The 23,547-nt window shown below is 40.3% G+C and overlaps 2 protein-coding genes across 2 annotated transcripts in view; one reads left to right on the forward strand and one right to left on the reverse strand.

The window, feature by feature from the left end:
• LOC136443893 (sericin-2-like) overlaps positions 1-23,547 on the reverse strand; it is a 77,175-nt gene that overhangs the window by 1,658 nt on the left and 51,970 nt on the right. The window lies entirely within an intron of this gene.
• Positions 861-23,547, forward strand: part of LOC136442917 (lisH domain-containing protein ARMC9-like) — a 310,166-nt gene continuing 287,479 nt past the window's right edge. The window contains exon 1 of the mRNA XM_066439943.1: positions 861-868. The gene's annotated coding sequence lies outside the window, so the exon portion shown is untranslated. The remainder of the gene's footprint in view (positions 869-23,547) is intronic.

A 23,547-nucleotide genomic window follows, 5' to 3' on the forward strand; every position in this document is an offset into this window, starting at 1 on the left:
CTCATTTTGGGGGAAGAAACTAAAGATACCATATCTGTGGCTTCTGTGAGATCTGGTATAAAGTCTGAAATTCTTATAATGAATTCTGGCGGACTTAAACATTTTCCCTTCTATCTGTATGACTATTTTAAGTATATTCAACCAAACATTTCTTCAAATCATTTATATCACAGACTTTTAGTTCTATCTATTCTATAAACAGATTGCAGATGGTAACGTTTTCTTCTCGGTTGTTTTTGGATTCCAGTAAGTGCTGTACTATGCAGAATCAAAAGCTTGGCATGGCCTGCAGCTAAAGGAATCTGATACATGTTTGGTGCATCTGGCAAACCTGGAGGTTAATGTGACATTCTTTCAGTAAATCTGACTGAAGTGCCTGTACCCTGCAGTCTATCTATAACATGTTTGAACACACTAACAACACTTAACCAAGCAAAGTTCACACTTACTCAGGAAAAAGTTTTTCAAACGTCTTCACCTTCCGACCAACCAGAGCCCGGTACGTTGCTAGGTACGTAATGCCTAGGTAAGCCTATGCAATGTCTACGCCAAGATAAGTACTTAGCATGTATACCAAAGTTAAAAGGTCTGAAATGCCATGGAAGTCTTTGGAAAAGGTCGTGAGTTCCGTGTGTTTCTCCTTGTCTTAGCGTAGAGCCGGTGGAATTATGACTAATGGATCTAGCTGGGTCGCTGCAACCTGAGCGACTTCTCAAGTTCAAAATGACCTTAGAGGGAGTGAGCTATTTCTCTCTTTGAACTGCACTTGTTTTTGAATATTTTACTTCTGAATACGTAAAAACATGGTATTAAGTAGGAAAGTGGATCAAAAATACCTTTGATCCAAGTCTCAGCAGGAGCAGAATTCAAATCAAACACAGAAGGCTTTGATATAATGACAACAGGAATGCTGTTATTTTAAAATCATGAAAAAAAAGAGAAAATACACGAAGTTCAAGTTACAATGAGATGGAAAATTAAAATTCTAACCTTATGTTACATAGCCTGCTTAATGGAGTTTACTGGAATTTATAAATCTCTATACACTATACACTTGGGCTGCCATCTCGACTCGTGACTGGAAGGTCTCGACATAAGCAAGCAAGCTATACACTAACTCACAGTTTGTTTTAACATCAGTTTTCCCTTGTTGGTGCAAGGGTTAGGCGTTCATGCTTCTCACTCATATAAGCAAATGTGGCCAAACAATCACATTTGTACGGCCCTTATTTCCTTTACATAAGCTAGCACGCCTTTACCTGGCTTTACTATCTGCCAATCAAAACAAGTTAAGTAGTACCGACCCTACGCAGATGACATTGAAATATCGTCACAAAGCATTAGGGTTGGGCCCCAAGGCATCGGATCCCACGTGTGTCTTATATAACAGGGACTTCTTGCAGGTGGGTGATATTCAGGGCACTTGCCATCCTTGACATGTTTGTGTTCGTGCCCTCAAAGAAAAGCGAGAAGGGAAAAGCACCTTAGGCCAAATGTGCCCCATTGTAATGCGCTCAGAGTCTGTTCCACTAAGAAGGCTCTTATAAAATTCCACAAACAAAACCCTGGAGAAGAAGAAACACACCTCCATTCAAAGATTCCTTAGAAACTAGGATTTCCATCCTCTGTTAAATGCACTGGGGAAAATGAGGAAGCCCAAAGCTAGTGTTGCTGTCCCTGGTGCTGAAAACGTTGTCATTACAGCAATGCTAGTATATCCACTGTCGTCAGGCTTCATTCCATGTAGCAAGCTAGGTAAGAGTTTTATAATGTCCACAGAAACTGAAGAAATCAGCAAGAGATGTTCCTCCAATGAAGAAACAGGGACACCTGTTGGCTTGTCATCACTAAAGATCATTATTTATCCATAGGTATTCACTACCATTCCAAGCTGCTATTGCTGAACATATCAAGTATAAGATACAAATTTGAAGACTTGTTTTACTTATCTATCTTTTTACCTGTTGATCAGCACACACAATTCAATTTCATTTTGGGTACTTTTTGACTTACAATAAACAAACACAAGGATACACAAGATAAAGATGTGCAGTTTTTCATGACATGACATGCCATATACAAAACAAGTCAAGATGCACTAGAACAGGCTGCCTGAGCATGGAATAGAAACACGTCAAGGGGTGCGTAGACCAACATAGCCGGAGTAAGCTCCAGTTAAAAATCACCATGACCTCTTCACAACCTACAACAAGATTTTGAGTTTTACAAAGCAATGACTCATGTTGAGGTACAGACAAACACCATCTTAACAATTTCAAAAATTGACACAAGTTCCCCACATCCACAGAAGCTACAGGTATGACACAGTACTGGCCAAGAGAGAAAGAATGCGGAATAAACCGGTGTACCTCAACCTTGCTGTTCCTCTCTTGCTGTGTCTGCTCCTTCCTACTGACAACGAACGAACAAAACAAAGTCGTGCTGGCGACATGTTACTCAGTATAAGATCGTCTATGGTGAGGTAAGAATGATGAGGCTTGGTCCGTCTCGTCACTGTTACGTCTCTGCTGACTGAACCGCACGAATCACTTTTATAGCTTACCTGTTTACACCATATATGGCAAGCACTTAGCGTCCTGTGCTTCGAAAAAGTACACGGAGATTATCGTGAGTGAGGCGGCATTTCACTCCTCGACGACTGAGCCCTTGAAATCCTGGAGGCTTTTAGTCTCTATGTGTGTGTCAGTCAATCTGTTGAGTACTAGGAAATGTCAGAGGCCTCACATGTTTGTAACATGGAAGTACTAATGCGGTGTTGACGCCACAGCGGTGGGTCACGTTGCCCCCGCATGGCTTCATACGCCTTTGTAAACTTGCGACTTTGAAAAGCAAGCAATGCCCCCATGACGCACCCGTCCTCAAAATGCAGGAATGACATTGCCGCTGCTTGTAAATGGTGTCTATCACTTATGTAAATGTACCAGTATAGTGTGCTGAGCTACCTACGAATCAAGAAACGTCAAGGACTTATATAAGCACCATGTATGTACGCAGGAGGCTACTAGGAGCGCTTCACTTAAGCCATACTAATGGGTCACATTGACAGGACAAGTCGACCCACACAAGCTGTAATTTGTGCTCCTTCACATGGAACCGACAGATGTGAGGCAAAAGTGGGAATGATGGCTCTGCACCGCAGCAGTTGAGATGTGGAAGTACATGGTAAGTGGCCAATTTGTCTCAACTTTTCACCATTACCATATGTCGACATGTACATATCTTCGGTGGCGGAGTGAAACTTTGTCAAGAGCGTTAAGTTCTACTGCACTTCGATTAGATTGCCGTAAACATGGGTACCTTCCTGTACTGGTCATGTAAGATGAACTCACTGTACACTCAACCATGTTTGACGTTGTTCTAAGAAGGGTACCGGTTTTGGACAAGTATAAGACAGGATAATACTCTACCAGTGATGGAGCAAAAACCTTTAAATCAGAGTTCACTATGCTGAGGTCTCGGTCACACTTGCAGTTTGCTAGATTTACAGCAGATTGACAGCATTCTTTGAACAGTCATGGACGTGTCATACAAAATTAATTTGTCCTGTAATGGAGCAGATCGTACATCCTTAATTGTTAAAAATTGAAAATCCTATGGTCAAAAGAATAGTACATTTGTACGTACCTACACTAGCTAGTAGCAGGCATGCACCATGTAAACTGTAGCCCCAGACACCAACCACAATTCTTAATTGCTGCAGGGATGTTGGGATCATAGTCAAGGCTTGTGTTGTCATTCTAGGCAAAACTCTTTTTGTCCCAGTACCAAATTGTCATTCAAATGCAAGCCAAGGTTTAACACTCTAAATGCATTTACTTTTGCGGTGGTTCTATTTCACAATAGAGGGGAAAAGCAGGTGTTTAATTTGCTGTGTTTCAAGTTTGCGGTTGAAACAATTCTATATACAGTACTGTAGTACTACATCGGAAACGCATTTTCATGTTGTAATGAATTTGCAGTGGAGAGGTCATCGCTTAAATAAAATCACCGCAAAAGTTTCGAGATGTATAGTACATACAACAAGAAAAAATTGTTCCCAGACTTCAACACTTTTGCTCAAACCAGTAATCAGAACTGCCTTCAACTGGGGCCCAAGGGCACACGTCAGAAACTAAAGTCAAGTGTCAACACTATTCCATTAGCGCCGACCAAGTACGCTTTACGTGCCCTCCAACGGCGTCTCTTCCTCTTTACTCCTAAGATCTTCTTGACATTACGGAAGGAGATGTTTACTCGAATGGTGCAGAAATGTCATCCTGACAGGGCGTCCTGACATTCTCTCGCGGTTACACAATGGTCATGTCTCGGACAGTTAAGCTATATCTAAGCCTATGTCTTACGACGTACCTCACAACAACAGTACTCAGAACATGAAATTGCTTAGATACAGACACGAAACCTAAGACTTAATCTTATTCTTACATACGAAGTTGATTTTTCTATCGGTAAAAGGTGAGTCCCCAATAAGATTCAGGTTTATAGACTGCATATTTATGCTGTTTCATGCAGCAAAAAGGTTTTGAGACTGAGGAAAAATGTACCCCCACTATACAAGTGGTCAAATTGTCAATTATTCATGGCGATGTCTATACAGTAAATTCATCTAAAGCTCTTGAGAAAACCTTATCAGATTACCTGAAGGGCGACCAAAAAGTACCATAACAATTTGTTGCTATGGCTATGCTGTGCTTTGATAGCTATTTATATCCAGAAGTCAATCTGACACTGTTTCTTGCAGAATACATAAAATTGCCTTTATGTAACAATGAGGTCAAACTAGATGCACATGTAATACGACATGTATATATATTATGCTCTTTACACAGGCTTCTCTACAAAAGACGAGTAAGGACTTGAAAGCAACAGATGAAAAAGGACTGAGACGATTATCCTGGAATTACAATACGCAATCTTTTGAGGGGTTTTCAGGAAAAAAGGACTAAGAGTGCAACATTGAGAAGTAGGACAAAAAGGAGAAAGATAAGCTGTGGACGTGTCAGCCTAAAAGCTAAAGGATTTAGCACCTCAAGTAAGCTACAAAAAGAACGAGAAAAGGTTACTGCCACAAGTCATTCTGTGTTATATAAACAGGTCACCAAACGCAAAACAGATGTGTTATATATACCAAAGAGATGTAATGTTATGGACCAACTAAGGGATTCAGAGACAGGAGCGAGGTAAGATTAACCAGACATTCAGCTGACTGATGTTGCATTTAGATGAAGCATAATGCTGTCATGTGAATGTATACTGCTCTAGGGAATATGTCATTTTGAAAGAGAAATGTGCTAATGATTCGAGAAATCGGACAAATCCTACCTCCAACTTTTGGCTATAGGGCTTAATCTATATGGATAACGCATCAGAGCAAAGCAAAAAAACATGCTACTGGATATTCACATGGCACTGCTAATATCAATGACTTCAGCACTTTCCTGAAACTCTCAATGTCTGATATCCAATGCAATCTTCCTCCAACACATCATTAGGCACTCAGCATGTTTTTCCACCATTAGTACCTCTCATCTTCACTTCTCTTCAACACGCGACATGACCAGGAATGACTCTCACGATGTACATGTGCAACTTGGGCGAGTTTGTCGCCACGCTTGACCTTGCCATTGGCAACTGGGGATTTTACATTCTTGTAGCGTGACATCCCCACCTGAAATCATGGACGATGACGTGCAGGTATCTTCAATTGACCAGTAGGAATGAAGCATGTGATGCAGACTTGCACGTTTCCTTCTTTTCATCCATCCACGGGGACCCTAGTTAATGCCAACTTGTCTCTACATGTGTGGTCCTTTGGTTACCGGTAGTGACCCTGCTGCTTATGGACCTGAAGGTTGGGAATTTGAATCCAAGTCGATTTTGCTCACCTGACATTACTGGAAAGAGTTGCAGACCTTAGGCCAGAATGCCTCACCATCATCCACTGTGCATTGCGCTTCAAGTGTTGTCAAAAAAGAGCTTGGAAAATTTCACCCCAGTATGATGAACCTGTGTACACTGTACATGACATCTGAGTGTCTTTTCTGTCACCATCAGTGGAAGATGAGCTCTTCAGTGAGCTAAACTGGTCCAAGATTACTTTCCCGTTCTTTACACAAGGAGTTGTCTAGTGGCCATTAATTCTACTTTTACATGATGCAGATTGAGGCTCAAATACCAGCCACCCTAATCATGTTCTGCTGCAGGCCGATACACGTGAATGCCTGCTAATGAAAGGAGCAGCAGTCCTTCAAAGCCAACAGTTCATGTTTGAGGCTCTCACTCTCTCTCTCTCTAAATATATATAGATGAAGCACACAAATACACTACAACTGCCCTTCTTCAAGAGAGTATCAGGAGAGATTTTGCCATCCAAATCAGTTTCTATTTCAGTTTGTGCTTCAACTCAGTTCACCTGTTCTGTAGTCTTTCATTTACAAACTCTAAATGAATACAAATACAGAGCTGATGTGATTACCCGTTAAGTAATTCATAGACTAACATACACTTCACCTTTAGAATGAGCTACATGTTTATAGATTCTCCTCTTGAAAAAATAATCAAATTTTCATCTTCCATCTGTGAAGCTTAAGAAGATTAAGTGAACAACATTAGCCCCAAAATCCAAATTCAGTACCACACAGCTTATAAGACATCTTGCCCTAGTACATAAAGCTACACAGCAATGGTTACCTTGATCTTGGGATCAAACAAAGAGCATCCTTTCTGAAGGGCAAAGCCTGGCCTGTGCATGACATTTGACAGCCCCAGGAAGAGCTCAGCTTTCTCAGAAGCCTTGAGTTGGGGGTGCTTTAGGTCAGGATCTTAGGATGCAGACGAGGAAGGAAGATGTACTGACGTAGGAGGAGAAAGGTGCATAGAAACGAAGGTGTACAGTAAGTATGCCAGGGACGAACAATTCACAATTACTTAACTTAAGTCACAGAAGTGTGCAAATCTGCACGCGGAATATCGACAGGGAGGTTGAACCAGGCTCCAAATGGGTGAGCCGTTACCAACAACTGTTGCTGTGAGCAGAACTTGTTCTCAAATGCCTACAAAAAATGTGTCGCACATGTAACGTTATATGTACGTATGATAAATGAAAATGTGCTGATGGGACAGACTGGGCACGTTTATTTTTCAAGTCTTTTATGCAAGAGATTTCTTTAATTGTAAACATGTTTTTGAGCTGTGTACGTGATGACAACTCAGATGATGATTACCCAAGAGAAGGGCCATGAGCTCCATTCTCATCAGCCCAAATTAGCTCAGCCTAACGAGGCTTTCTACAAGCTGCTACACCACTGGGCCACTAATGAGGGATGCGCCCAACATGATTTCATGTCACATGTTGATCCCTCGCGTAGCTGTGACAGAATGGTGACTCATTAGGTACTGAAAAGGTATTTCATCCAATCCTCTCGGGACCCATCAAGGATCAGAAAGTTTTAGGGTTTACCAGAGGCTAGTGGGGCAAGTCTGTGACTCTTCCTATTATCAGATTCATATCAAGGCAGAAAGCAGGATAAAAAGTCTTTCCCCATTGTCTATCTCTTTGCTACCTTTTTTCATTCCCGTTTTAGTCTTAATCTTTTTCTTTCTATGTTTTTTTCTGGATGTCTGCTACATTATTTGATCCCATATGCTGAACAAGAAATGGGCTAGATAGATCTGTAATACATACAGATACTCCTGCTGGGGGATACAAAGAAAACCTGAAACAAGAATCACTTGCAATTGTTGACATGGCTGCTGCTGATGAACAGGCCGAGATGAGATGTCCGGGTGAAACAGCGCATCAGCAGCTGCTGGATGATGCTGACACTGAACAAGCCCTCTAATGGTTGATGATGGCCCAGAGCAAGCCCATTTTACGTTATTTTGGAAAGACAGCTGCAGCCCCAACCGAGATGTCCCCAAACCAGGATCGAACCGAGGCCTTCCAGTTACCAACTAGTTAGCGATTAGCTCAACCGTAAGCTGCTACCAGTTCAGCTTCAGGGACATCCCTGCTGAGCAGTAGGTAAAGAGATGGATAAAATGTGCAGCCCACTGCACAGTTGCTGCCGGATGATGATAACACTGAACAGCAACCCTCTAATGGTTGATGATGGCCCCAAGCAAGCCAACCAACGATGATGATATCGAGTTGTGACATGACAATCATTGGCTGTGCATGATTTGTACATTAAAAAAAACAGTTGTTTTTATGGGATGCTCTTACAGTTACACTCGATAAAAGTATCTGCAAGTACACAGTACTCAATAACCCTGTACTAATCCATCTCATTACATGCTGAAAGCATTTTGAATTGGCCCTGTTGGGCCTCATAAGACTTGTGCTCTGTTTTCATCATGGCCTGAAGAGTGACCGAAGGGACTTGACGTGTAATCAATGTGTGATGGACCACTGTAATTTGATGCCCATTAAATCATGGAACAATAAGTAAAAACATTCTATAGCATTCTATAACCTGAGTTTATGAGACTCAGAGACTGTTATGATGATATTTGATAGAATATATAATCAAGTGAGTGATAGTGAGTGATATACTCAAATTTTTATTGGGAAGAGCTATATGATAGTTTAACTCTAAGCTTACTTGTAAAAAATGGCCCTTCAATGTCAAATTTGTGACTGCAATGTGCTTTGAGATACCAGTCCGTCATTACACACATTTAACTTGAACAAGTGTTCTCAAGATCTGGCATTGTTTCTGTTACGGCTTCTCTTTCTGACTGTTGTTTAAAAAAACCCGGATCATCCTACTTTTTGAAACTAGTGCATAAGGGAACTCATTATACGGCTGGTTTCAGCAGCATTTCATTAAAAATCAGACTAATGAGTTTTCAGAAGTAGATCTAACGATCTCGAGAAGCAAATCCAGTAATTAGAGCCAGCAGGATGGCAGCAGAAGGAATAACGAAACATTGGCAAGTAGCAGTTAGTTGGCTATGTATAAGAAAACACCAAAATCATATCATGATTATTACCACTGATGCATACGTCAAATAAATCTTTTCCGCATTTCAACCCTACAGCTGGTGTATTTAGACTGGTGGGCAGACTGAGAAAATCTGGGGCAGGTTAATTGGAACATTAGATACAGTTCTGGCCTGTCGTCTTCCCTGTTCTCTATAGTGGAGAGGGAACAGCTGCTGACAGGTAGTACCATCTGGAGGGTTATCTACATGTATCACTGCAGAGCATACTTGATTCGATTTCACAATTTTGAGCACAAAAGACTGGATTTCAGTTCGAGGGGATTTAATTTCACGGTAGGGAGAAGATGGAGTGTTTGCGGTGGTTTTAAGTTTGCAGTTCAGTTGAAACATGGGGGTAGGTGGGCAGAAGACAGGACAGCCATTTTCGAGGTGGCCACCATGAAAATCATGACCATAAAACCACTGCAAAAATCTCAAGAATCACAGTATTTTATACCATTGAAGACACTAGAGGGCAACCAGAAACTAAATTAAATTTCTGATATGCTGCTTATCAACAGGTCTGGATAAGATGTAAAATATAATATATACTTTCATCTACGTACTCTCTTTCAACAATAAATACTGTTACAGTATGTACCAGTGGTTTAAGTTTTTAGGCGTACTTACAGATCCAATATGGCATTAGTACCAGAGTCAAACTGACTCAGGCAATCAATCTACCTGATTATCTTTCTTGACGTACAAGCCAAGCTACCACAGGCCATGAACAAAAAAAAGATTCCCACAACTTGCGTCAACCGAGGCATTTAGGGGGAGGGATCAGTGGAACAACATCAATTTAATTGGGAGGTACAGAGCACAGCAATTAGACCAATTAAAAACAGGGTTCTCACAAGACCGATCAACCTTCAGGTAAAATTTAGGTTGCTGAAAGATTTTTGGCCATAACTTCAGCCAATACACAATGATGGAAAGGTGCAGGCTACGTCTGCTCAGGCAACATACAATGCAGATGACGTCTGTACTATATATATTGTACTGTATGTTCGACGTACTTAAAAGAGATGTGCGTCATAATAGAAACGGTACTACGTAGTCAAGCCATCACCGAGATGAGTCTAATCAAAATGCTTTTGGAGGAAAATTGGAGGAAGCATAAGTCAGGCAAAACAAGTCAGACTTCATCATTGATTTTTTTGACCAACTTGTGAGAGTCATATTGGCTTTCCCATCACTATCAGTATCAGCCAGATCCATAACTATTGAACAAACAATGTTTCAAGGAGGTGTCCACACCAGCATCAAAACACACAAGCTAAAAGGTTTCTGATGGAATGTAACATATTTAGTTAAGATAAGGCTTGTCAACTCAGATGCTGCTACCTCAGGAATGGGTAATACATGTAGCTAGCTTGTAAATGAAATTACTGTGCAACATTGAGGTTCCCGAATACATGTGTTATGCATCCCTTTGACTGGATATCACAGCAAGATGATCCCACAGTGGGTACCTTCTATCAATGGCAGAATTGTGTCCTTCAGTAACTGAACAGCCAATGTTCTTTCCTTTCAACTGACATATGACAATCTACTCTCTGAAACACGGGAGAACCTAGAAATGCTCTGGAACTTGTGGTTTAAGAGGTATGAAATGGTTTGTAAGATTTTGTACCATGACTCTTTTAACTCGGAGCCACGACAGTCACATAATTGTCTTGTGAAGAAACAGTCTACTAGTATGTAGGGATAGTTTAGGTCAGTGGCAACAGCTTTAGCGGCTTTCTCTTTGTAGCTTGCACAGGTGTGTTTGCTTCAAGGCTACACCAAATCTTGCCCTAACATACTTCCAAATCTGCAGAACGACTTTACCCCGTACAACAATGTTTCGGGAAGCTTTGGTGGTGGTGTTTGTGTGTGTCGTATCGTCGTGTTGTGACTGAGGCAAAGCTAGATTGACAGATAGTCTGAGTGGTGCACAAACAGGCCTGGCAAACAAACCAGCCAACAACAACGCCACGCCCGTCATATTTAGCGGTTCAAATACCGACAGAACGAAAGGAACAGACCGTTAACATTGGACACTGATGTCAAGTCCAGACAGAGGGAAAATCTACTGTTTTTTTAGTAAAAAAACTTTTAAATAAAGTTAATAACCAAATCAAGTAATATGTAGTAAGTACGTTCATCCAAAGGATGTAGAAATGTTCAGCTCAAGGCAAACCCTTAGCTGTCTTTTTCCAGGTTGTGGCTCAAAAGTCAAAGGAGAACATCTAAACTGATAAATTGAATGATTTAAAGACAAAACACTTACCATGTAAAGCAGTAAAAGTATGCTAAGCATAAAAAGGGGGACAGGAACTCTGTTATAGACGTGGATGTTTGGGAACAAGCCTTGTGCCCCAAAGCTGAGAGTATTTGTCCTTTACCCACATAAATGTGTCACTCCCTTAATGCCTGTATATCACCATGGAGTGTTTGTTCCTGCTAGATGGCAAATAAAACAGTTAACATGAAAAGGGTAGCATCCTGGCTGGACCTCAGAAACAGTCCACGCGATGACACACACGACAAACAGTTACTGTACAAATATTACTGCGCCCTGCTGTATATAAGGTCTTTCCTAGAAGTCTGTAAGGATGCACTTTCTATCATTTATTCATGTTTTCTTTGAGCCTGTTTCTTTTAGGAGGGGACACCATTTAATACCTCATTTCCTAAATACATGAAGTGTTATTAATCACATCTTCAGCGTAGATATTTCATCTTGCCGCAAACACGGAAAACATCCAAATATGGTTAACCCAATTGCCTTCGTGGAAAAAACACTTTAATATGGCAATTTGAAGAAAGAAAGTGTACCACGCTACATGAATTACACTGCACTTTCAGTCTCTCCTGGCTACTATGTGAGAACAAAGAGTGTCAATAATTTGTCTAGTAGAAGACAGTTTGAAAGGTGACACAAAGAATGATAAGGTGGGAGTTGTCCCGTTTGACATGGCTGGCGCCACAAAACATGTTTGTACCATGTCCAACATACTGGAAACCAATGTATCTGTTGTGAGCACGGACAAAAATAACGTTTTAAAAACATTGTTGTGAAGGAGAATGAAGAGAAGATTTCAAAAAGTCCAAAAAGATTCTTTATAATCTCTGACGTACATGTGTGCAAATTGATTTTCTTTACCAGTTTCATTGCATTTTCAGAGCTTAAGATTCAATTTTGCAGGATTTTGGTGGAGAAATTCAATTACTGATACCAATCCAATGCAATAAGATGAGGGAAAGCTAGGAAGATCCATGTACATTCCCTTCAAGTATGCTGCGCGCAGTTTTAAAGCCATGCCAATATGAAATGTAAGCTAGGCTGTAATTTGTGTAGCCAGCACAGATTGCACAGCGTAGCATTTCATCCCCACCCAGTCCCATCTGCTGATAGCGGGAACACAAATTGGAATCCAGCAGGCATAAAGGCTTTTCTGACCAGTAGGACACAAATTTCCGGCCACTCATAAAACGTTGGTGCTATATCTATTTCATAAGCTATGGGCTATCAGTTTCTAAAGTGACAGAAATAATTTCTTTTCCCTCCTATGCAAGAGCTTAATATATACATTGTACATTTCAGTAGCCTTTGTTTTTCCTTGAACTTTTTGCTGAGGACAAATTGATGTCTGTAATTTGTAGTGATCATGTTCTGTTTCCACGGAAACCACCCCTGTGTGGGAGAATCCGTTGTCATAATAAGCATGATTATAGCGTGAACAAAATTAAGTGGATGGTGACCCTGCCGCTGGACATCAAGGTCGGGAGTTTGATACCTGGCTGTTCTTGCTTACCAGGCACGCGCACTGACTGCTACAAGAGTTGCAGTGACCTTAACTTGGCTTAAGGGCAAGACAAGATGGTGTGTTAAGCCGAAGGGCGGTTATACCGGCTATATAGATACAGATATTGTCAGGTGGTTCACATTTCAATATACTTGTCAGAAAGAGATGTCCCTCAGGTACAATGAATCTCTACAATGTAGAATCTATCTTTTTTGTCGCAACCAGTGGAAGATTAGCTTTTCTGCATGCTTAACTGGTTTAAGATCACTTTCTCTTTCCTTTGAATATATATACATATTCTGTCATGATCCAGAACTTTCATCAAACAAAATTAATATTACATCTATTAAAGCACCCAACTGTTTTCTTTCTACTAAGAAAATGTGACTTAAGCAACCACTGCTACAGTTTTGTTTGCCACTACAGGATTGAGGTAATAAAATTTACGGCACCAGCGACATCATGGCACGGAACTGCACCAAGGTCACACTTAAACTCTGCATTTTTCTTTTCCATTCCGTCCAAATAATGGCCTGGACATGTTGCTGTATAGCTATTGTCCCTATACTACAAAGCCTTTTCTTACTGTAGCCAGTATTTGGTTTTGAGGTCTTGAATTGTAGGCACACGAGGAGACGGATACACAATCACCAACACAGATCAATTATACACACCAACACATTGGTACTGACACATACAGTCAAGCCAGAGTCAAACCATTCCTGAACCCATATCTGCTATCAACGTTAGCCTATCAAGGTTGGAGATTGCTAGGTAAGCTTAAGAAGGCTTCCGTTTTCTTTGTGGAAAATTTCACAATTTACTTTTACGTGGCTTTTGTGAATAGGAAACACCCGTACAATGTTCCTTCATTAACAATGATCAAGTGGACTGGTTTTATCACAAAATCTAGACAAACTGATCTACTTAACAGGAGAAATGGATTTAAAATGAGCACTTACGACCCAAGTAGCCTTAGAAAGCATCTTTGCCTTGGTCTGCTGCGTTGAAGTCCAGATTGATAGATAGGGTGGCTCTACAAAGCCTACATATTGTCAGTCGGGCTTTCATAAGCATCAAGTCGTTGTCGTAATGTATTAAACTATAAACCTACGCAACACTAGAGGAAAGATAAATCTTCGCAGTGATTAACTCAAGTACAATAATATGAATCGTTCTACTTTTGAAGCTACTTTTATATAATAGCTGTCCCTACCTCAGCAGAGCGGTCTCGAACCTGTTCTCCTGCTTAAGTGTTCGCCAGTGCGGACTGGACGGGAGGCTACGCGGCTTCTTCGTCTGGATGGACTTCTGGAAGCGCTGCACTGCCGTAACGCGCAGCACCGCCACCTTGAATCTCTCCCTGCCTGACCGCATCTTTCTCTGATCTTCTTAGGCTATGTTACTTCTGAGATATTATAGTTCGACTTTTATGACTGAGCCGATACTGTTGCAGAGTGGGCAGCTTCTAAACTGAAACAAGGCCTGCGTAAAGCGACTTTTATATATTCCTCCTTATACAGCAGTCAACATAATGTGCATGATTGTGTCACCGCCCTCCTGCTCTAGGTAATTACTGCCACTGTTCCCACCTGCTCATGAATTATTCATGAGCAGGCTGTCATGTTTCCTCCAATCACAGCGCTCCCTGGCCGGGAGGTACCAAGTGATGCATGGGGATGTTTTTTGAGAGTTAGAGAACAGGTGGTTTACTGTACTCTATGTGGGAGGCAGACAGGAACTGATGAATTAGTAATGAGCTGTCAGATGCTTTACCAATCATAGCAGTCATGTTGATATATGGAGATGTAAATCACAGAGACAGTGGGAGATAGATAACATACATGCTATGCAAAAGAAAAGCCGTGTCATAATGTGAAACATATCATCCCATTATCTTATGTATCGAGTAATGATGTTAGATTAGTACACTAGTATAGACAGTCCGTAGCTGTTAATATGCCATGTTATTTGCCATGCATTGTACCCGATGCAATTGTTGTGCAATAAACTTGACTTGACTGTGTTCTACAAAAAAGACTGTCAGATTTTATACACTGTACATAACTTTTATGATATTTTGACCAAAAACCCCTTCAGAGTTAGTTTTACCTTTTACTTTTGCCATAAGTGATTTCCTTGTGATTTATCAAATGTTGAAATGAATGAAAAGATACATCCAAACAGATCTCCAACCAAACATCCCCCAGTATAATGCACTCCTTTACATGTATATCTAAACTGTGCATACCTGGGGGGGTGCTGCGCTAGAGATCTCTCAAACCCACCATTTTTTAAAGTGGCAAATTTATGTAACCTGGCGAATCAATGTTAGTGGAGGTTAACATTCGATATTGCAGGAACGAGAATGCAGCGGTTGATGACATCACTCGTCAAGGACAAAAATACTTGAGATCATATAACCTCCTTCTTGAGATGAAGTGACTAATTTTGAGCTCATCAATAGCTTTCTTAAATGTCACACATGATGCAGTGCAGTTAATGACAAAAATACTTAAGATGATGTGAATACGTTTAAGCTCATTAGCTTTCTGAAATGTGACGCATGAAGCTGTACCTGATCTCTGCCCACGTAGCACATGAACAAAAGATGTTATTAACGATCACTTTGGAGATAGAAGACAATGAACACGTGTACCGAAACGTGGGCGGACGTAGTATTCAAGCCAGCTCCAACCGCACACAATTCTAGAATCTCTATCTCTCTATTTCGGCTGCACTTTGAGAGAAAAATTTCAAAGAGTTTCTTGGTGAGTTAGGATTAGCGGTTACTGAAAAAAAAAAACTATTTAGATTACTTGGTCACGTTTTTCGAAAGTGTTGACATCAAGATAAAAGTGTACTGGAAAGTGAATAAGGATGCAGTTAGTGCATCTGCATAAAAAAATTATGTCTACAGAGTAACCCTTAAAAATGCCCGTCAGTTTGGAATGTTGGTATGACTAGACTGGCCGATGTTTACAGAACAAACAGCCAACAGTTCAACCGAAGTAAAAAGGATGCTAATTGGACACAATATCACTGACCCCAACATTGCTTGTAATGCTAAACTGAGTCAATGTATAACTAACTCCTTGGCCTCAAAGAGGAGGAATAGTGTTTTTTTATTGTCTGTCTGTCTGTTTTACAAAAGAAGGATTTAGGCAAAGCATATAGCGGTTGACTAAAATCATTTTCCTCCAAGTTGGTGTTCTGAGAACTTCTGACCAACATGACTGATCTACCTAGACGTTGTGGTTTGGAAAAGGTTGAAAGTTGAGGTGGACTTTTTTTAAAAAGGGTGACAGGCCACTGGAAGAAGGGACCTTCCAAGCACAAAAACAGGATTATTCATAGCTGCATTTAACCAAAAGTCATTCATGCAAAGTTGGCAATGTGCAAAAAAACAGATCGGTAAAAAAACGATTAACCATACAGTGTATTTGCTGTAACAGCAAATCACAGACCATATTTTGTGTCTAGGTCCAGTAACTTCTATAACATGTTGCTGTATCGGGCAATTCTGCTTGCTACAGCACATTACCAGTGCCTAATGTAGCAAGCCAATAACATGTCAATACCTCAGGTTGTGACATAGAGAGCAGTTTGGCCTCCCATTTAAGTAAATTGTAACAAGGCAGTTTGAACGCTAAAGCTTTACAGTAACCCAAAGTGTGCAAGCCATTTTGCATTTTATGGAGGTGGATGGAAACATTAGCACTTAGGCATTGAATGGAAGAAGAAATGTGACTCTAGAATAGTCCCAATTGGAAAGCACCTACCTGGCATTTGGAGCAAATCTATACCCCTTACGTACATGTAATCTAGAGATATAAAGAAAAATTTCAAAGTAAAATTTGGTATATTTCAGATAAATTAAGAAGCTTGCACTTAATGTTCCTTATGGATAGAACTTTATTGCACGACATTTGTATATGGTACAATATATGGCAACAGTCATATAAAACTTAAATATAAAGCTTATATAAGTACTGACATTAAAAAAGCAGATTGCTAATCTTCAAAATAGGCAATCAGCTACCAATTTGCACATGAAATCGTCTAAGGGTTGACAATAGGGTTCTAAAAAGGTTGTGCATCTGGCGCACACCTGATTTTTGGTGTAAAATTAATTCTTATATAAGCATTACTGCCATATTATCAACCAAAGAACGCACCAAACAACCTGTTGCCTATTCTAAAAAAGATTAAATCAGCATTGATGTTTGAAAATTGCAACCTTTACTATCAGATGGTGGCGGCACGCTGGGATAATACGGCACCATACAGATGTAATGATGCAGGCATTACCCGTGTCCACCCACGTAGCAACACAGACAGATCTAATATTTTCTACATGACGTTTGATGTACAGACACTGTGGGAAGATCACAAGTGCTGCCGCAACGAAGATGTCAGAACATCTGAGGGGACGAGAAATGAAGTCTGATGACAGCCCACAACTTGTAATCAGATTCAAGATCTAAAGCTTAAATCTTAAGCTTTGGTTTGATTTTTGGTACGAACGGGTAATTAAGTTGCCTAATTGTGTTTTCAGTTAAAGCACCAACTTGCAAAGACGTATACGGCTTTAACATGATGATATGCCCTGCATATTGATATACCCTACACAGAGTTAATATTCCCCTACTTAGAGTTACAAAGGCTATTGGATGGGTGTAATGCCAAATCACATCAAGATCAATATAACTAATTTCTACTGATGAATTAATTATAATACAGTCCACAGAATCATGAATACCCAGGACATACATGTATGTACAGTACCAGTTCCTGGAGGAAATGATGTTACTGACAGAATGAAGGATAAATATACTGGATCAGTGCATTTTCTTAGATGAACTCAAAAGGTTGAAGTAATATACCGGTGGGTCCATATGGCAGAATTAAGGAATCAAATCTCGTATGAGCTGAACCATCATTAATGTGGTCGTAATAGCATTGATTCTTTAATTAAAAAAATATTGCCAGTCCGCATTTCAGTTTCTGGGTATATAAACAAGTCATAACTAATATCATTCGGGGCTTTCCCAACAATCACCCAATGAATCTATTCTTGCCATTAGATAAAACATGCCTATATCATGCAGCAACAGTGCAGTTATTGTAAAATGATATTCGCAACAAAGTCGGCACAGCACACCATAAAATAAGAAAACAGCAAACAGGAAAAAAATTCCATCAAAACAAAACAGGTGCCACCACATACCCAGATCCTGTTTAGTGTTTTGAATGAAAACAAAAACGGTTAAAAACTAGGGGGCCCAAACATACATCACTTCTTTATTACATCACAGGCTATCTGCCACCCAAAAATCAAGACCACAGCACGTCCAGGTCAAAAGATACAAAAATTGAAGTTCTGCTGCAGTACCAAGGTCACATACCAGGGGGCCCAAAATCGACCTTGACCTTCGGCTTCACAACACCCGCCCAGATACCAAATATCATCGTAATCCATCCAGAGGTTCTTGAGTTATGCTGACTACAATAGTCCGGAAACACAAACACACACACACACAGACACACCAAAAACAATATCTCCATTTTTCATGGAGATAACAAGTATGATATAACTTGAGTCATCTACACAGAAATGGGCCAGTGCCCCATGTACAAAGTCATGTATCATGTTACTATACGCCAAAAACTTTCCTCTATTGCTGCTTGTCAAGAATTAAGCCCACTTACCTAATCAAGGATGACCAGTGCAAGACCATTGTCACAAGTTGTAAGAGTTGGCCGGAGTTGTAAGTGTGCAGTAGGTGTGTTAAACTTATGGTTCCCACACATGTTCCCACACGTGCTCAAAAGGCACTGGACATTACAAGGCCAGTCTTATCTGATCAGAGTTCTGCTCACTGGGATTGAAACCCTCATGTTATCCACAGAACAAATATCAGCCTGTTGAACAGGATATGCCCTTACATAAACTATAATGGCAAACAAACTTTTAGTATTCCTTATGTTTCTTTTTCTGACGAAAAAGACTATTATGTGAACCTTACATGTTGGTTTCTTTCTCCCCAAAAGTAACTTTCTCCATTCATTAACGTAATTGCAGAGCTTAAGACTTAGAGCTATCTTACTGACCTAGGAACTTGATCAATAGTTTAAAGAGCAAAATTCAATGTACATCTACACGTGAGATGTGTATGTAAATACCTCTGGCTGCAAACCAAGCAGTTTAAAATGAATATGACTGAAAGAATTGTTCCATCCGTAGCTCTTATCATCCGATTTATCATATATACTACGATGACATACTACAATATTATAATTATACTCATCTCTCATAATTTTTTCATTTGTTTGTTCATTTGTTCATTCATTCATCTTCTATATTCAGATCGTTGCATAATCATGGATGTTGTCAGTGAAATAGGTAGTTTTGTTGAGCTGACCTACTATGCAGCTGTCAGAGTTCCCATGCTTGCATGCAGTGAATTGCTTAAAATCACACTTTTTAAACTATGAAATCACTGTTTAACTTCTTATCAACATCCAAAAGAAAACTCTATTCGTCTTCTTACGTTATCTTGTAAGCCGAAAATCCACTGGTCAACTTCCTAAGTTATCTTGAGAGCACAAAATCCAAAGCATCGCCTCAAGCAGGGGTAATACCCAGTAGGTAATTGCCCAACAGTATCTCCCACTCAAATCTAGCTGCCTCCTCCGCTTTCTAAAGAAACTCACTGGTCACCGCTGTCTTACACGCAACTCCATGTGTAGAGATTGCTGAGCCGATGGACCGCAGCGAGTTGTGCACATCTATGATGGAATCTGCCGAAATGATACCCATATAATCACATAATGTAGTTCTCATCCCTTCTTTTGGTTCTTTATCACACAAGACATTACAATGTAAATCTGATTACAATCTGATTTCCTATGAGCAAGTCCATGTGAAATACTGTACATGCATTTTGGTTTTAAGTTTGCATTTGAGACGATAGTAGACAAGGGGGAAGGAGGGCAAAAAATTTCGCAGTGGTTTTAAGTTTGCAGCGAAGAGCTTACCGCGAAAACTTACCGTGAACATAAAACCGCCGCAAACATGTCTGCATCTACAATTTATCAGCAATATTGTATCTCTCTCACTGAGTCTTGTTACAAGTTCCAAGTGTATTGATGTACTGATAAACTTCACTGACAACACTAACAATTGCTTCAAACTCTTCAGTAGAGAAAACAATTAAATGTGCTTCACCAAGACCATTCTCCAAACAAAAAGGGGTAAACAAGAAATAAGGACAGTTTAGTCATTCCCAGTATGATGTCATAAAAATCATTTTCTTTCAAATGTCTGTCTGTGGTAGCCTCGACACTGCAGTGATGCATGCCCCCTAACTATAAGAAACAGAACTGCAGCAAACCCTATCATGTTATGTCACAAAATCAAGACAGTAAGCAAGACAAGAAAGGACATCCAGCATAACCTCCCTGAACTGCAGCAGTAAATTTGCTTTCATGAAAACTCCACCAAGAGATGAAGCACCAGACACATTACAGTGTATAGGAGAAAGGAGTCAAGCCCCACCTATCATTATCTATCCAAACTGCAGCAGACAAAACAGCATTGCTACCAGGCTCATAGCTTGCATTACACAATACGGCTGCAATGGCTCTAGTAAAACTGCCTACAAAATATACGTTTGGGGGCATTAGCCCCAGCTAGCGTAATGTGTTTCTTAACAAAAAACTGTTCACAACTCTTTCACAGACATTGATGAACTAGAAGCCAATTTAGTGAAATCCATAATGACTGAACGGTTGCTTAATACAGGTTTCCCTGCTCGTCAGTTTTGAAAGCAACTTCTCTTTCAGTGCATTCACCCCCATAGAGCCATTAACTTAAGTGTTCAATAAGTATTCCACTTTCCTTTCAAACATCAGAATAGAGCAAGTCTGAACAGCTCTTGCAGTCTGTGATTCTTTTTATTCTCCTTTGCAAAGGATGAAGGAAAGACAGCTCATGGCAATTAGGCCCGGGAAACGGGTGCTTTACATATGAACGGCATCAAATGTGTGGCATCAAATGGCCGAGTGGCTAAAAGGCTAGCAGAAACAAGATTGAGAAGTCACAGGTTTGATTCCTGGTATCGCTGGCTAGATGTTGTGCCCTTGGGAAAGGCACTATACATCACTTTCCTATCTCCACTCAGGCGTAAAAATAGGTACCCAACTCTGGTAAGGGAGGAACATTGTATTGTTCAAGGCAGTAGAATAAGAAGGATGTGCTCTGCTTTCCAATACCAAGTCATAGACACAACCCAAAGGATCAAATACACAGCCTTCGTGAAGTCATGAGATACAGCAAATTCTGTTGCTAAACACATGCTCAGACTGTGAATCAAAGTACAGATCCAGCACGACTTAAACTGATCATTAGCACAGTGCGTGCATCTTTGCAATCACAGTCAACAGGCTATACCTTAAATCCTCGGGCAATCCCATACAACTTAAATATTCCCTCACCTCTCAAGTGCGACAAACGCTTTCTTGCAATTGGGCTGGACCACCTTCGCCCGCCAGCAGCGGACACACACACGGGAACGACCCAGATGTCCGCAGCCCATCATGATCGCTTTCTTCATCTTGGTGAGCGGACTGTCTGGTAGTAGAGAAGCAGCGTACGCTAGGCTTTACAGTCTTGCCGGCTGGCTGACTAAATGGTTAATGGCTCTACTACTTTATAATGAGCCTTTTTATACGAGTATCTAAGCCTAGAAACACGACAACCACCATGTGACTCCCTTCAACTCTGCCCCCCATGCATCCATTATGTTCATTAGTAAGACATCACTACACATTTTGACATCATGGCAGAGCATTGCCCTTTATGTCCCAAAGATGGGTATGTCATCTGCATCATTTATTTTCTGGCTCTACACGAAAACAAGTGGGCGCTGACAATAACTGCTTCACTCCGGATGATGTGACGCATGATTCATCCCTCTGAGGGGTCTGTTATGCTTCATGCACATACTACGTGACGCCGTGACGTGTCAACTTGTTAAGAAGTTGTTCGACCCATCGTCAAAAATTTAATTCCAGTTCACAAGACACTCAGCATGATGCTTACTCAAGGTTAGGGTCCTTTCTGCTGCAATGATGAAAATACTTTAGAACTAGTGTACGACTGTTCTGTTACAAGCACATCTCACAACTGGTGAAGAAGTTGATTGAACCATTGTCAGAAATTAAATCCCAGTTCACAAGACACTCAATGTGATGCCAAGTCCAGGTTAGGGTCCTTACTGCTGCGATTATGAAATTACTTGGAACTAGTGTACGGCTGTTCTGTTTCAAGCACATCTAACTTGACGTCAGTATCGTGTCAGTTCATGAAGCACTAGACTTTATATCAACTGTGAGAGTGCATTCTAATTTCTATGTCAGTGCATAATATGAAAATAATAGTCATAAATGACGCATGAAATATCACTTAACATGTTCCATTGTCATCATACAAATATCCAAATAAAGTTTGAAATCAAAGTTTGTAAGTAGATTTGCGAGCAAGGGAATAATTGTGTTCCTCTCAAAATGTACTGAATATATACTATACTCAATACATGATGTACTTAAACAATGTACATTGTTTGAACAAGCTTTGTGCCATTTGCTGTGGTCATTAAAACTTTCGTTGAATAAAACCCTTGGTTGTGAACAAAGAGTTTTTATTCTATAAGTAACTCACCAACCTGATGAAACTCTTCACGGATGGAAGCTAGGTTGTTGTCGAGCAGTTTATTGAATAATAAACAAATACCTCAAAGATGCTAGTTGTATTTTACTTATGTTTCATGAGATATTGTACAGTGTACGCAATTCAGCTTATAGCTGTCATGTGACACTTGGTATCGATAAACCATTCATTCATTAATTCATTCATACATTCATACCTGGATGAGGGTTTAAAAAATACCTCAGTCTGCGAACTGAACCATGGGTAGGTCCAATACATTTTAAGCACTGGGACCTTCCATTTAACCTTAAATGTCTCTCAAGTATTCATTAAAAGGTAAAAAGGCCAATGAGGGTTTAAAAAATACCTCAGTCTGCTAACTGAACCATGGGTAGCTCCAATACATTGTAAGTACAGGAACCTCACATTTAACCTTAAACGTCTCTCAAGTATTCAGTAAAAGGTAAAAAAGGCCAGTGACTTACCTCTCTAGTTTCACCACAGCCAGCTGGGTCTTCTTGACTTGTTTTAAAGAGCGAGATCTTCTCCAACTCTTAAACTGCTGCCGGGCTTTCCCTGCCTTACATGCCACATCACGCTGGTAGTTAGCTAAGCTCCCCATCTCAACCTTGCTTGGGTCAACTGTGTCTTGGACTCCAAGTCAACTCGATACACTTCTCAATGTCTTATGCTTTGCTCTTATGCCTCTGGCGTTGTGTTCAGACCCTTTTATAGCAGTTTACCCAATATTAATATCTTCATATGGTATCATTTTAACCCCGTTAGTTCTTGTACAATTAGATTTGTGAATTGCATTACGAGGGGTTGTATGGAAAAGGCGTGTATGAAAGCGCCGTAAATCTGAATGAGTTACAGGCTAGGACGCAGGTGGACTTTTTATTGACCCATTGTCTGTTACTTAGACCCATGCTGGGAGGCACAAATTCCATAATACGACCTCTATAGTGCAGAGAATGATGTTTTATCTCTATCTGATTACTTCAAGAGAACCTCTTTAAGCCATAATTGTGTCTTGAC

Source organism: Branchiostoma lanceolatum, chromosome 10 (genome assembly GCF_035083965.1).
Source record: "Branchiostoma lanceolatum isolate klBraLanc5 chromosome 10, klBraLanc5.hap2, whole genome shotgun sequence".
NCBI classification, from domain to species: domain Eukaryota; kingdom Metazoa; phylum Chordata; class Leptocardii; order Amphioxiformes; family Branchiostomatidae; genus Branchiostoma; species Branchiostoma lanceolatum.